The sequence below is a fragment of the Bubalus bubalis genome, chromosome 6 (genome assembly GCF_019923935.1).
Source record: "Bubalus bubalis isolate 160015118507 breed Murrah chromosome 6, NDDB_SH_1, whole genome shotgun sequence".
Lineage (NCBI taxonomy): Eukaryota > Metazoa > Chordata > Mammalia > Artiodactyla > Bovidae > Bubalus > Bubalus bubalis.
In genome coordinates this window covers 46129419-46142155 of record NC_059162.1, presented here as the reverse complement: position 1 = coordinate 46142155, position 12737 = coordinate 46129419, and the positions used below count along the sequence as shown (strand labels likewise).

General features: G+C 39.3%; 1 protein-coding gene across 1 annotated transcript in view; it reads right to left on the bottom strand.

Annotated features, from left to right (window-relative positions):
• DPYD (dihydropyrimidine dehydrogenase) overlaps positions 1–12737 on the bottom strand; it is a 945375-nt gene that overhangs the window by 332445 nt on the left and 600193 nt on the right. The gene's annotated exons all lie outside the window — the stretch shown is intronic.

The window sequence follows — 12737 nt, the reverse complement described above, 5'->3', positions numbered from 1 at the left end:
TCAGTATTGACCATCTAGTGATGTCCACATGTAGAGTCTTCTCTTGTGTTGTTTGAAGAGGGTGTTTGCTATGACCAGTGCATTCTCTTGGCAAAACTCTGTTAGCCTTTGCCCTGCTTCATTTTGTACTTCAAGGCCAAATTTGCCTGTTACTCCAGGTAGCTCTTCACTTCCTACTTTTGCATTCCAGTCCCCTATAATGAAGACAACATCTTTTTTGGGTGTTAGTTCTAGAAGGTCTTGTAGTTCTTCATAGGACCGTTCAACTTCAGCTTCTTCAGCATTACTGTTCGGGGCATGAAAGTGAAGTTGCTCAGTCGTGTCCGACTCTTTGGGACCTCATGGACTGTAGCCCCTAGGCTCCTTCCATCCATGGAATTTTTTAGGCAAGAGTACTGGAGTGGGTTGCCATTTCCTTCTCCAGGGGAATCTTCCCAACCCAGGGATCGAACACGGGTCTCCCACATTGCAGGCAGACACTTTACCGTCTGAGCCACCAGGGGCATAGAACTCGATTACCGTGATATTGAATGGTTTGCCTTAACAAACAGAGATCTTTCTGTCGTTTTGAGATTGCATCCAAGTGCTGCATTTCAGACTCTTTTGTTGACTATGATGGCTACTCCATTTCTTCTAAGGGATTCTTGCCCACAGCCATAGATATAATAGTCATCTGAGTTAAATTCACCTATTCCAGTCCATTTTAGTTCACTGATTCCTGAAATGTTGATGTTCACTCTTGCCATCTCCTGTTTGACCACTTCTGATTTGCCTTGATTCACGGACCTAACATTCCAGGTTCCTATACGTATTGCTCTTTACAGTATCAGATTTTACTTTCATCACCTGTCACATCCAAAACTGGGTGTTGTTTTTGCTTTGGCTTCGTCTCTTCATTCTTTCTGGAGTTGTTCCACCATTCTTCTCCAGTAGCATATTGGGCACCTACTGACCTGGGGAGTTCATCTCTCATTGTCATACCTTTTTGCCTTTTCACAGTGTTCACGGGGTTCTCAAGGCAAGACTCCTGAAGTAGTTTGCCATGCCATTCTCCAGTGGGCCACATTTTGTCCGAACTCTCCACAATTACCCATCCATCTTGGGAGGCCCTACACTGCATGGCTCATAGTTTCATTGAGCTAGACAGGGCTGTCAGAGAAGGCAATGGCACCCCACTCCAGTAGTCTTGACTGGAAAATCCCATGGACGGAGGACCCTGATGGGCCGCAGTCCATGGGGTCGCTAAGAGTTGGACACGACTGAGTGACTTCACTTTCCCTTTTCACTTTCATGCATTGGAGAAGGAAATGGCAACCCATTCCAGTGTTCTTGCTTGGAGAGTCCCAGGGATGGGGGAGCCTGGTGGGCTGCCATCTATGGGGTCGCACAGAGTCGGACACGACTGAAGCGACTTAGCAGCAGCAGCAGCAGACAGGGATGTGCTCCATGTGATCAGTTTTGTTAGTTTTCTGTGATTGTGGTTTTCATTCTCTCTGCCTTCTGACGGATAGGGAAAAGATCCTTATGGAAGTTTACTGATGGAAAAGACTGAGGGCAAAACTGGGTCCCATGGGCTGGGCCACGTTCAGTTCAGTTCAATCAGTTCAGTCGCTCAGTTGTGTCTGACTCTTTGCGACCCCATGAATCGCATTATGCCAGGCCTCCTTGTCCATCACCGTCTCCCGGAGTTCACTCAAACTCACATCCATCGAGTCGGTGATGCCATCCAGCCATCTCATCTTCTGTCATCCCCTTTTCCTCCTGCCCCCAATACCTCCCAGCATCAGAGTCTTTTCCAATGAGTCAACTCTTCGCATGAGGTGGCCAAAGTACTGGAGTTTCAGCTTTAGCATCATTCCTTCCAAAGAACACCAAGGGCTGATCTCCTTTAGAATGGACTGGTTGGATCTCCTTGCAGTCCAAGGGACTCTCAAGAGTCTTATCCAACACCAGAGTTCAAAAGCATCAATTCTTCGGCATTCAGCTTTCTTCACAGTGCAACTCACATCCATACACAACCACTGGAGAAACCATAGCCTTGACTAGATGGACCTTTGTTGGCAAAATAATGTCTCTGCTTTTCAATATGCTATCTAGGTTGGTCATAACTTTTCTTCCAAGGAGTAAGTGTCCTTTAATTTCATGGCTGCAGTCACCATCTGCAGTGATTTTGGAGCCCCCCAAAATAAAGCCTGACACTGTTTCCACTGTTTCCCCATCTATTTCCCATGAAGTGATGGGACCAGATGCTATGATATTTGTTTTCTGAATGTTGGGCCATGAGTAAATCTTTAATGCAATTTTCCATTGATGGGCGGGGCTATGTTCCCTCCCTGTTGCTTGACCTGAGGGCAAACTCTGGTGGAGGTGATGAAGATAATGGCAACCTCCTTTAAAAGGTCCCATGCAAGCATTGCCGCACTCAGTGCCTCCAACCCTGAAGCAGGCTACCGCCAACCCATGTCTCCACCGGAGACTCCTGGACACTCATTGGCATGTCTGGGTCAGTTTCTTATGGGGTCACTGCTCCTTTCTCCTGGGTCCTTGTGCACACAAGGTTTTGTTTGTGCCCTCCAAGAGGGCGTATGCCATACCCAGGTCTGCTGCCCCCAGAGCCCCTGCAGCAGGCCACTGATGACCTGTACCCCTACAAGAGACATTCAGACACAGTTCTAATAACAAAAGCAAATACACATTGAGTGTTTATGACACTCGCTGCTCTCTGTGAGTTGTGTTTCTTATCTCTAACTCTCATCCTCCTTGGAATAATCAGGTACCAATTTTACAGATGAGGAGACTACGGCACAGGGAATTAAATGACCAGTATCAAGTGACACAACAGATTTTTAACTCAGGTCTGTTTGATATCATGTTGATTCTGCCCTATACAGCTTCTATTTTTATAGAAACAAATCTTACTAATTCTGGATAATTGGTACTGAAGGTACCAGGACAAAGAGAAATGTAGCAGGCTGGATGGAACAAATATAAATAAAATTTCAAATGTTCTTTTATCAATTAACTTTTATTATTTATTAATACTGCTTTCAAATGCTTCAGAGCATTCAAGCATGTTAATTACCCAAACTGGGAACACTATTCATTGTATTCTATGTTGCTTTAAAAAAACTCAAGTGGAAAATAAGATTGTGGTAATAGTTCAAATTAAACCAAAATATATAAAAATAGTTTTTCTCCTCTCTCTTTCAATTTCATACCTCTAAAGTAATCTATGTTAACAATTTATGTGTAATTTTCTATTTTTCTATATATTAAAAAAAGTAAAGGAAACATATAACACATGTATCAGGCTTATTTTTTCTTCTTGGTTTTGCTCTTTATATTTTCATTTTTTTCTTCTAGTTTTATTGAGATACAACTGACATACAACACTATATAAGTTTTTGGTGTATAGCGTAATGATTTAACTTTAATGCACCATGGAATGATTACCACAATAAGTTCAGAGCACATCCATCATCACATATAGACACAAGATAAAAGAAAAAAGTCCTTGTGATGAGAACTCTCAGGATTTTCTCTGTTACATACTGCAGTATTAATTATAGTAATAAAGTTGTACATTACATCCCTAATACATCCTTTGTTATAACCAGAAGTTTAGGCCTTTTGACTGCCTTCACCCAATAACTCTGGTAACCACAAACCTGATCTATTTTTCTATCAGTTCAGTTCAGTTCAGTTCAGTCCCTCAGTCGTGTTTGACTCTTTGCAACCCCATGAATCACAGCATGTCAGGCTTCCCTGTCCATCACCAACTCCCGGAGTTCACTAAGACTCACATCCATCGAGTCAGTGATGCCATCCAGCCATCTTATCCTCTGTCGTCCCCTTCTCCTCCTGCCCCTAATCCCTCCCAGCATCAGAGTCTTTTCCAATGAGTCAACTCTTCGCATGAGGTGGCCAGGTTACTGGAGTTTCAGCTTTAGCATCATTCCTTCCAAACACCCAGGGCTGATCTCTTTTAGAATGGACTGGTTGGATCTCCTTGCAGTCCAAGGGACTCTCAAGAGTCTTCTCCAACACCACAGTTCAAAAGCATCAATTCTTCAGCACTCAGCCTTCTTCACAGTCCAACTCTCATATCCATACATGACCACAGGAAAAACCATAGCCTTGACTAGACGAACCACTGTTGGCAAAGTAATGTCTCTGCTTTTGAATATGCTTTCTAGGTTGGTCATAACTTTCCTTCCAAGGAGTAAGCATCCTTTAATTTCATGGCTGCAGTCACCATCTGCAGTGATTTTGGAGCCCAAAAAAATAAAGCCTGACACTGCTTCCACTGTTTCCCCATCTATTTCCCATGAAGTGATGGGACCAGATGCCATGATCTTCGTTTTCTGAATGTTGAGCTTTAAGCCAACTTTTTCACTCTCCTCTTTCACTTATATTTTTCTATAAGTTTGTTTATTTTTGAAGTATAATTGACACCTAATACTATGCTAATTCCTGGTGCACAACACAGTGATTCAATACTTTTATACATTTCTATACATTACAAATAATCACCATGATAAGCCTAGTCACCATCTGTTATCATACAAAGATATTACATTACTATTGACTATATCATGCATTTCATACCCATGACTCATTTTTTTTGTAATTGAAAGTGTATACCTCTTAATTTTCTTCACCTATTTCTCTCATCTTTTTAAACTGAATCAATTTTATTTTATTTTTTAAAAATCCATCCTAAGAAACATGAAGCACAGATAATTTTGTTTTAATTTAATAATTAAGTAGGAATCTTTCTTATTTACCTCATTAATTTATACAAATGGGTCCTATAGAAATGAACAAAATATTTCACACTAAGCATTCTTAAAATAACTGGAGAACCATAGAATTCTTTAGAAGTCTTCTGTAAAAACTCTAAGAACAATTAAAACACTTTTTTTTTTTAATTTGAGAAATGGAAGATAAACTAAATGATTCCTTTACCTAACTTCTAGAATTCCTTCAATGCCACCATTTCTTTTTGAGTAAGGTAAGCATGGCTCAGTTTCCATAATATTATAACATGTCTATCACATCATGGAAAGACTTTTTTAAAAGTTCATTATTTTCTAAGCATATCAGACCTTTCTTTAGTCCAACAGCTTTTCTTCAAATCTTTCTTTTCTTCCTAATTGTTCAATATTTTTTCCTATTTTATTAATTTTAAATAAGGCCTCAACAAACAAGTATTCTATCGATAGTTATATCTTTCTTGGTTGACTTTCTTACTCACTTTTACTCATTAGTGAGTCTGCTTTTCCTTCTGCACATTTGTGAAAGTTCATTGAATCATTCAGCCTATTTTCTAACATGGTTTTATTATGGTTTTTGTAAATGCTTCATGTTGTTTGAAAATTATTTGAATCACAGTTTGGTGGTAAGCTTAGACAAAACACAACCAGCTAAACTCTGAGTTCTAATCCTAGATCTGCTAAGGAACTTGGGCAAGTAAGTTAACCTTCTTTGTTCCCATCTGTTCAAGTGTAAGGGCTTCCCAGATGGCTCAGCACTAAAGAATGCATCTCCCTGAAATGCAGGAGACTCAGGAGACATGGATTCCATCCCTGGATCAGGAAGAGCCTCTGGAGGAAGAAATGGCAATCCACTCCAGTATTCTTGCCTGGAAAATCCCATGGACAGAGGAGCCTGGTGGGCTACAGTCCATGGGGCCTCAAAGAGTTGGACACGATTAAGCACTAAGCACACACACATTCAAGTGTAAACTGGAGACAATAGGACCTATCTCAAAACCATGTCATGTGAGAATCTGCAGCTTAATTAAAAGATTGTACACTGCAAGTATATATTTTTTCTTATTATGTCTTAGTTATTTCAAATATTTCTTTTAGACTTATTTGCTTTAGACTGCTAATTGAAATGCAGCAATTAATAGCAAATCAATTCAACAACATTTTGGAATAAGCTTTAGGTGTCATTTGTATAGATATTTACATTATACATATTTTCTAAAATGTAAGTGCAAGCTTACAATTAGATTCTTAGTAGACAATAATAACTAACATTTATTGAACACTTACAATATGTCAGATACTTTACTAGGATTCTTATAATGGATATATCATTATTCCCATTTTGTAACTGATAAAATCAAGCTACAAAGAGTTCAAGTGACTAATTTATTATTCTAAAGCTTGTAAATGAGAATAGGATCTTTAAATCAAACATTTTAAGTATAGAACCTGTATTCTTGGTCACTATCATAACTTATTAGAAATCAGGTAATCCATGGCTAGAACTGTTTTAACGTGATAACAAAACATTACAACTCGACATCCTTCAAGTTTCTAAATATTAAATAGATATTAAAATCTTGTAAGACCACTTATTAAATTTAGTCTTTTCAGTGACTGTCAAAAATTTTCCCACCACTATACACATATACAAATGCTAACCCACTAAACATACCCATAAAGATCTTTGAAGTGAGGATCTAGGCCTCAAAAACAGATAATCCTGCTCAAAATAACACCAAGAGCTGGGGAATATTCATTTGGCCTCTGCTTCAATATTCTTGTCATACGATGTACACCACCTTAAAAGGCAGTTAATTCTATTTCTAAGCAACCACATGCATTCAAAAAGGCTTAATTGCTGAATTACCATGAAATGTTAAATTAACTGAAACTGGGCATGCATTCTGACTCCTGTTAGTCACAAGCTTTTTAGTTTAGTCACTTAGCCCAGAGTTTATTCTGCCTCACCTAAATGATTATACAATAAAATAAACTAGTGAAGGCAGTGACATAGAAAATTTGCTGCTCCTAATTTCATACATTATCTATTTATCATCTGTTTATTGGCATGAAGTAGAATGATGTGTTAATAGTGTGGACCATAGAGCCAGATTTCATGGGTTTGAATCCCACTTTTACCACATACTAGCTGTGTGAACTTGGGCATATTATTTAACAACTTTTGGCCTCAGTCTCCTCATTTCCAAAACATGGAAAACAGAAAAGTACCTCACAAGATTGCTTTTCTAAGGTACAAATAAATTTAATAAAAGTGAATGACTTAGAACAGTGCCTGGACTGCAGTAAATATTATGTAGTATAAGCAGTTAATCTAGTCTAACTACCTGTCTCACTGTCTATCCATCTATCCATCCATCCATCTATCCATTCAGTTACAATCTTCAACTTGCTGTTCCTCAGCTTTGATCTGAAAAAGAATATAAAGTAGCTATACACACTTCGGGGGCTTTACAGGTGGCTCAGTGGTAAAGAATCTGCCTGCCAATGCAGGAGATGCAGGAGACGAGGGTTCAATCACTGGGTTGAGAAGATCCCCTTGAGTAGAAAATGACAAACCACTCTGGTATTCTTGCTAGTATCCTCTGTCCATGGAGAATTCCATGACTGAGTGACCGAACAACAAAACAACAAAAATCCATACTTGGGATTGGGGGAAGGGGTGGCAGAAAACCATTCTAAGAAATTCTCAGAGTAGTGGTAGTAACGTGATTTCTAAAATTCTCTGAATCATTTTGTAAAACCTCTCAGAGAAATTAAGGAAGCAAAACCACAAACCCTTGTACAATACATCCAGCAAAATGGGGTACACGGTTCTTTTCCTTCTCCTTTCCTTACCTCTCTCTTCCTTATCGATCTGTGTAGTTCTAAAGTCACTGGCTGGGGACGAGCAAGGTAGGTGACTAGGAAGTTCTGAGGAAGAGCCATGAGGGCCCAGTGAGGGTATCAGAGCCTGAGCACAGTGAGAATGACAGATGTGTGGATGGTGGCTTGGGGTAGTAAATCAGAGCCCTAGTGGGAAGAGAAGTCTTCCATGGGTCAAGGGGAACAAGTAAAGGATATAAGAGACCAAGCAGGGTAGAAAGACATGAAGCTACATTTTTTGGTGCCTGCTCAGTCAGTCACTCAATCATGTTCAACTCTTTGTGACCCCATGGGCCGTAGCCTGCCAGGCTCCTCTGTCCATGGAATTTTTCAGGCAAGAATATTGGAGTGGGTTGCCATTGCCTACTCCAAGGACACTTCTTGGATTCTCCCTAATTTTCTTCTGTTAGAAGAATACATGAGGCCCACTGCCAACTTTCTACATAGCAACACTGTCAATTAGTCTCAACTATCCAAAACTGGGGACTCAAGTTCTCTGGGATCTTAGACCACTTCGAAGTGGACCCAGGACAGGTCAACACTGGATTGGCTTGGGCCCCACTGGGTACTAAGTCTGTGATTATCTCTTATCTCCAACTAGGCATCTATCTTTCCTGATTCTATTCTGTCCTGCTGACTGTTAGTATTCAGGAATTTATATCCAACTGGTCCTATATATTCCTATCATGTACCTCTGTCTGCTTTGTATCTCAGCCTATTTGAGATTTCCTAACTTCAACATCTATTTAATTTTATGAAATACCACTAGTCCAGATCCTAGTTAAAAAAAGAAAACATGAAAAGAACCTGGCTTCAAAGTGGTTTATTTGGACTCTCTGCTAGGAATAGTATGGTCACCTGGTTTTGACACCTATGCCTCTCAGCTGGACTTTCCTTGTCTTGGCCTTCCAGTTATAGTCAGACCCTTGGCAATCGCCCATCAAATCCCTAACCTGAAACTTTCAGCTTTGGATTTTAATCACCTCAAGTTCATTGTGCCAAATCAAATTCATTCTTCCCATTTACTCTGTAATTGCTTCCTTTTGTTTATCACATGCCTGTATATCAGCTCTGTGCCTTTATTTTGCTTCATTCAACAAATATCTGAGGACTATCCACTGACCAGCAAAGCCCTGTGTTTGGAATTGGGGGTTAAATAGTGAACCAGGTGAGGTCTCCACCCAGACAGTTTGCTTTATCATAAGGAAGACAGGTGAAAGAGCTGATGACATCACTGTTAATCACCAGTTTTATTAAATTCTGTGGAGAAAAGGCACAAGCAGAGGTAGACCCAGATTTGGGGGAGGAGCCTGAAGTTCATACAATTTGCAGATACTTCTTTAAAAATAAAAATGATTTAAAAATTAAAAAGAGAAAATCAGGTATGGGCCTTGGAAGTAGCTTGTACAAGTAAGGGCTCTGAAACTTAAGCTTCATCAACTTTATGATAAACTAGCTTCTGAGCATAGCATTTCAGAAGGAGTAGGACAGGGGGTTAACCTACTAGTTAGGGAGCTCCAAGAGGAGGAAGAGAGAACATTTCAGCCCAGGGTAATGGCAAAGGCTCTGAGGTGCACGTGTGTTGGAGGAGTAAAAGAAGGTCACTGGGGTCTGGAATATAAAGAACACACCCAAGGGGACACCAGGGGAACGGCCAGGTACCAGACCATACAGGTCAAGTTAAGAGTTTTACATGGTAAGAAGGCTAGCGGGAAGACTGTGGTTGATTGAAAGCAAAGAGATTAATGGGGCTTTCAGATTAGGATGGTAGCAACTCACATTGAGGGCTTCCCAGGTGGCACTAGTGGTAAAGAACCTGCCTGCCGGTGCAGGTTAGATAGAAGAGCAGGTTTGATCCTTGGGTTGGGAAGATCCCCTGGAGGAGGACAAGGCTACCCACTCCACTGTTCTTGTGTGGAAAATCCCATGGACAGAGGAGCCTGGCAGGCTGCAGTTCATAGGGTCACACAGAGTCGGACATGGCTGAAATGACTTAGCATACACAAATGCAATGCATATTGAGCCACACCTAATTTATATGTCTCCTCAAATTTGATGGCCTTACTTGCCACCCAAGCTTTTGCCACTAGCTTAAAAAAGAACCTTGGTCCCTGTTGCTGTCCTCAGCTTTCCTGTCATTTCCAGCTCTCATAGTTCCCTCAGGATAAGAGCAGGACTCTCCACTGAACGTGTCAGAGTGGGAGCTCCAGGAGGGCCAGTGCTCTCAACATGCTGTGGGATTTGGCTTCTGAAGCAGTTGCTTAAGGAGGGAAGGACACGCAGCCCAAATGTGCAGAAGAAAGTAAACCTTTGGGGTGTAAAGTGTGACGAGTGAGAGAGAAGAAACAGAAGGAACCAGTAGATATATGTCCTTCACTCGTCTTCTTCTCTAAACTGTTGTGAGGCAGGATGATCCCACACAGCCCTCCCATCCCACATGGCTGAGCAATTGGCTCCATCTCCTTGTGAAGTGGCAGCCAGCTCTGGAACGCACCACGCTCCATCTGCTTTCCCTTCTTCCCATTGCCTTCACTCCCCTCACACCCCCTTTAATCTTATTGCTTTGGAATTGAATCCTTCAGTGAAGCATCTTCACATTAATTTTGACTCAGGCTCTGTTTTCTAAGCTAACACACATTAAGAAAGAAATGGATTCCAAATCTATTCAAATGAGTTCAAGATCTATTTAAGATCTACTATGGGGTATGGTTCAATTTGGTATACACATTTAAACTGTGAACATGTCTACCTAGCTGAGGCTATACCTTATTCACCTTTGTTTTGGATGGCCAGGGACTCTGCAAATAGTAAGTGCTTCAGAGATCTTCCCTCCATGGAATTGGAATAGTTTATCAATGTCCCAGAAAATGTGATCAGATACCTGAACCAAAGAAACTGAGCAGAGCCTAACAATGCTACTGATTTGACACCAAGCTATAAAAACTTTTCTGGAGGCTGCTTCTGTTTTATGGTGCTCAAAAAATAAGACAAATTAAAACCAGGTTGAGGAATAAGACATTAAAAATATGTGTATTCTAGAGAGTTAGAGTGAAAAGGAAAGTTTGGTTCAACATGGTTCTATTTCCAAGAATATGCATGTGAAAAAAATGATATATTGCATGCACACTGACTTTTAAAAACAGCATCTGGTAGATTTTACCATATTTTAAGAATGTACTAGGTTCCTGTTTTTTTAACCACCCCCCAACATGGCCTTAAATGTTTATTCAAAATAATACAATAAAATGTTAGTCTCCAATGAAGTAAATAATAATGGTCCCTTCTTGTCCAAATTTTAATTCTGATATAGAGTTTCTCTCTCAATCTCTATTTTTTCATATTTTTGTACAACTGGATCTACTCTATTACACACATTCATTTCTGTTTTCAGATATAACAGTAAAGAGCTGATAGCAAGATTTTCTGAATTCCCTGTTGTGCAATTCAAGAATTAATCTACTCTATGGAGAGGAACTTCATGAATTTAAAGTATATCCATCATCATATTAAGTGATTTGCTGAACTTAAAAGCAATGGCTTGTAGAACAGCTGGTATGTTCTCTCAGATTCCTACCCTTCATTATCACCACCCCCAAACAAATGTACATTTTAAGCAGTATAGTAACTTTGGCTTGAACACTTCTGTTTTTGTTGATTTGTTTTAATGTGGGCTCTTCCATTGTAAGAAAATCTGTTTTAATCTGTTGTGAAGCATGTGTTCACAGAAACAAAACCAAATACTGACTCTACAAAGTTTTATTGGGTGCCTACCATATGAGCTATGGTGGAATCATGCTGCCTATTGCTTCCCTCCAGGGAAATATGAAGACCTGGGGATAGTTCCTTCCTGTGTTATGCCCTGACCTGGTCCATATTTCAAAGATTAGAGGGAACTTTTTTTAATCGACACTATAGATTGAGCTCCTTGATATGTAAATTGCTCTTCTGTTGAGAGATCTAACAGACTATTTTGACTGAATGGAAGGCATATCTTTTTCCTTTTCTTTCTTTCAAACATATATTCCTTTTTTTCTTCCTTCCCCTTTTACTTTGATTGATTGCTAATAAGAAGCTAGAAAATAACATTGAATAAAACCTCAGTTAAAGAATTAGATATAGAGTGTGAAAAATATGGAATGTATCTTTAAGCTGTATCTTTATACATATATAAAAGCTTTTGGCTTTTTAAAAGTAAAATTGGCTTATTTAAAAATTAAGGCTTATTATTGACAAAAATACTTTCAGTATTTTATTCTACAGAAGGCAGAGTAGCAAGTAGTGATAAAGCCATTCATCATAGTCAGCTTTAAATTGGCACAACTCATGCCAAACCTGGGCTCTGTGGAAAATTTCACGGTCAATTAGGTAAATACATGTGTAAAATGCACCCAGCAACAAAGATCACGAAGCCAATTACTGACCATATTTAATTTCATCTAAGTCCCAGAAACAATTTTTGCCCTCACAGATCTAAGATATCCAAATAAACTGTACAATCACAATTTTTAAATGCTATAGAAAGCTTTATAACATTTTATAAGGCAGAGCTGTTAGTTCATAATTATTGTTAGGTTTAGTCTTCACTTCTTAGAGGTTTTCAAGAAACCCCAGCTACAGTGTTTTTCGCGATAGGACGATGGTCATAAGTACACAGTTTTAAGTATGTATTTTTCTATTTGAAATAGAAATTTGAGGCACATGGTTAGTTGTTTGCATTTGTGCAAGATTCAATTTATATTATAGAAAACTTGCTGACTACTGTTCCATTCAGGAGCATTCTGTCCTATCATTTTATGCCTGTCTGTATTCAAACTAGAATAGTATTAAATGAACCTTTTATATTTTAAATATTCAAGAGCTTTAGATTCAAAATTTCTTTTCTTGCTGTCAAACTAGCTTGCCTAAAGGCAAGGTAAGATCAAGTTAGACTCTCAAAGGTAGAATTAAATTTTATCATGGCATCCATCATAATATACAGTTTGCTTAATATGCAAATAAAGAGTATATGGAGTCAAAGAATAAAGGATTTTTAGTCAGTGTGTGAAATCCAAGGGACTACTTTTATAGAATAGATTC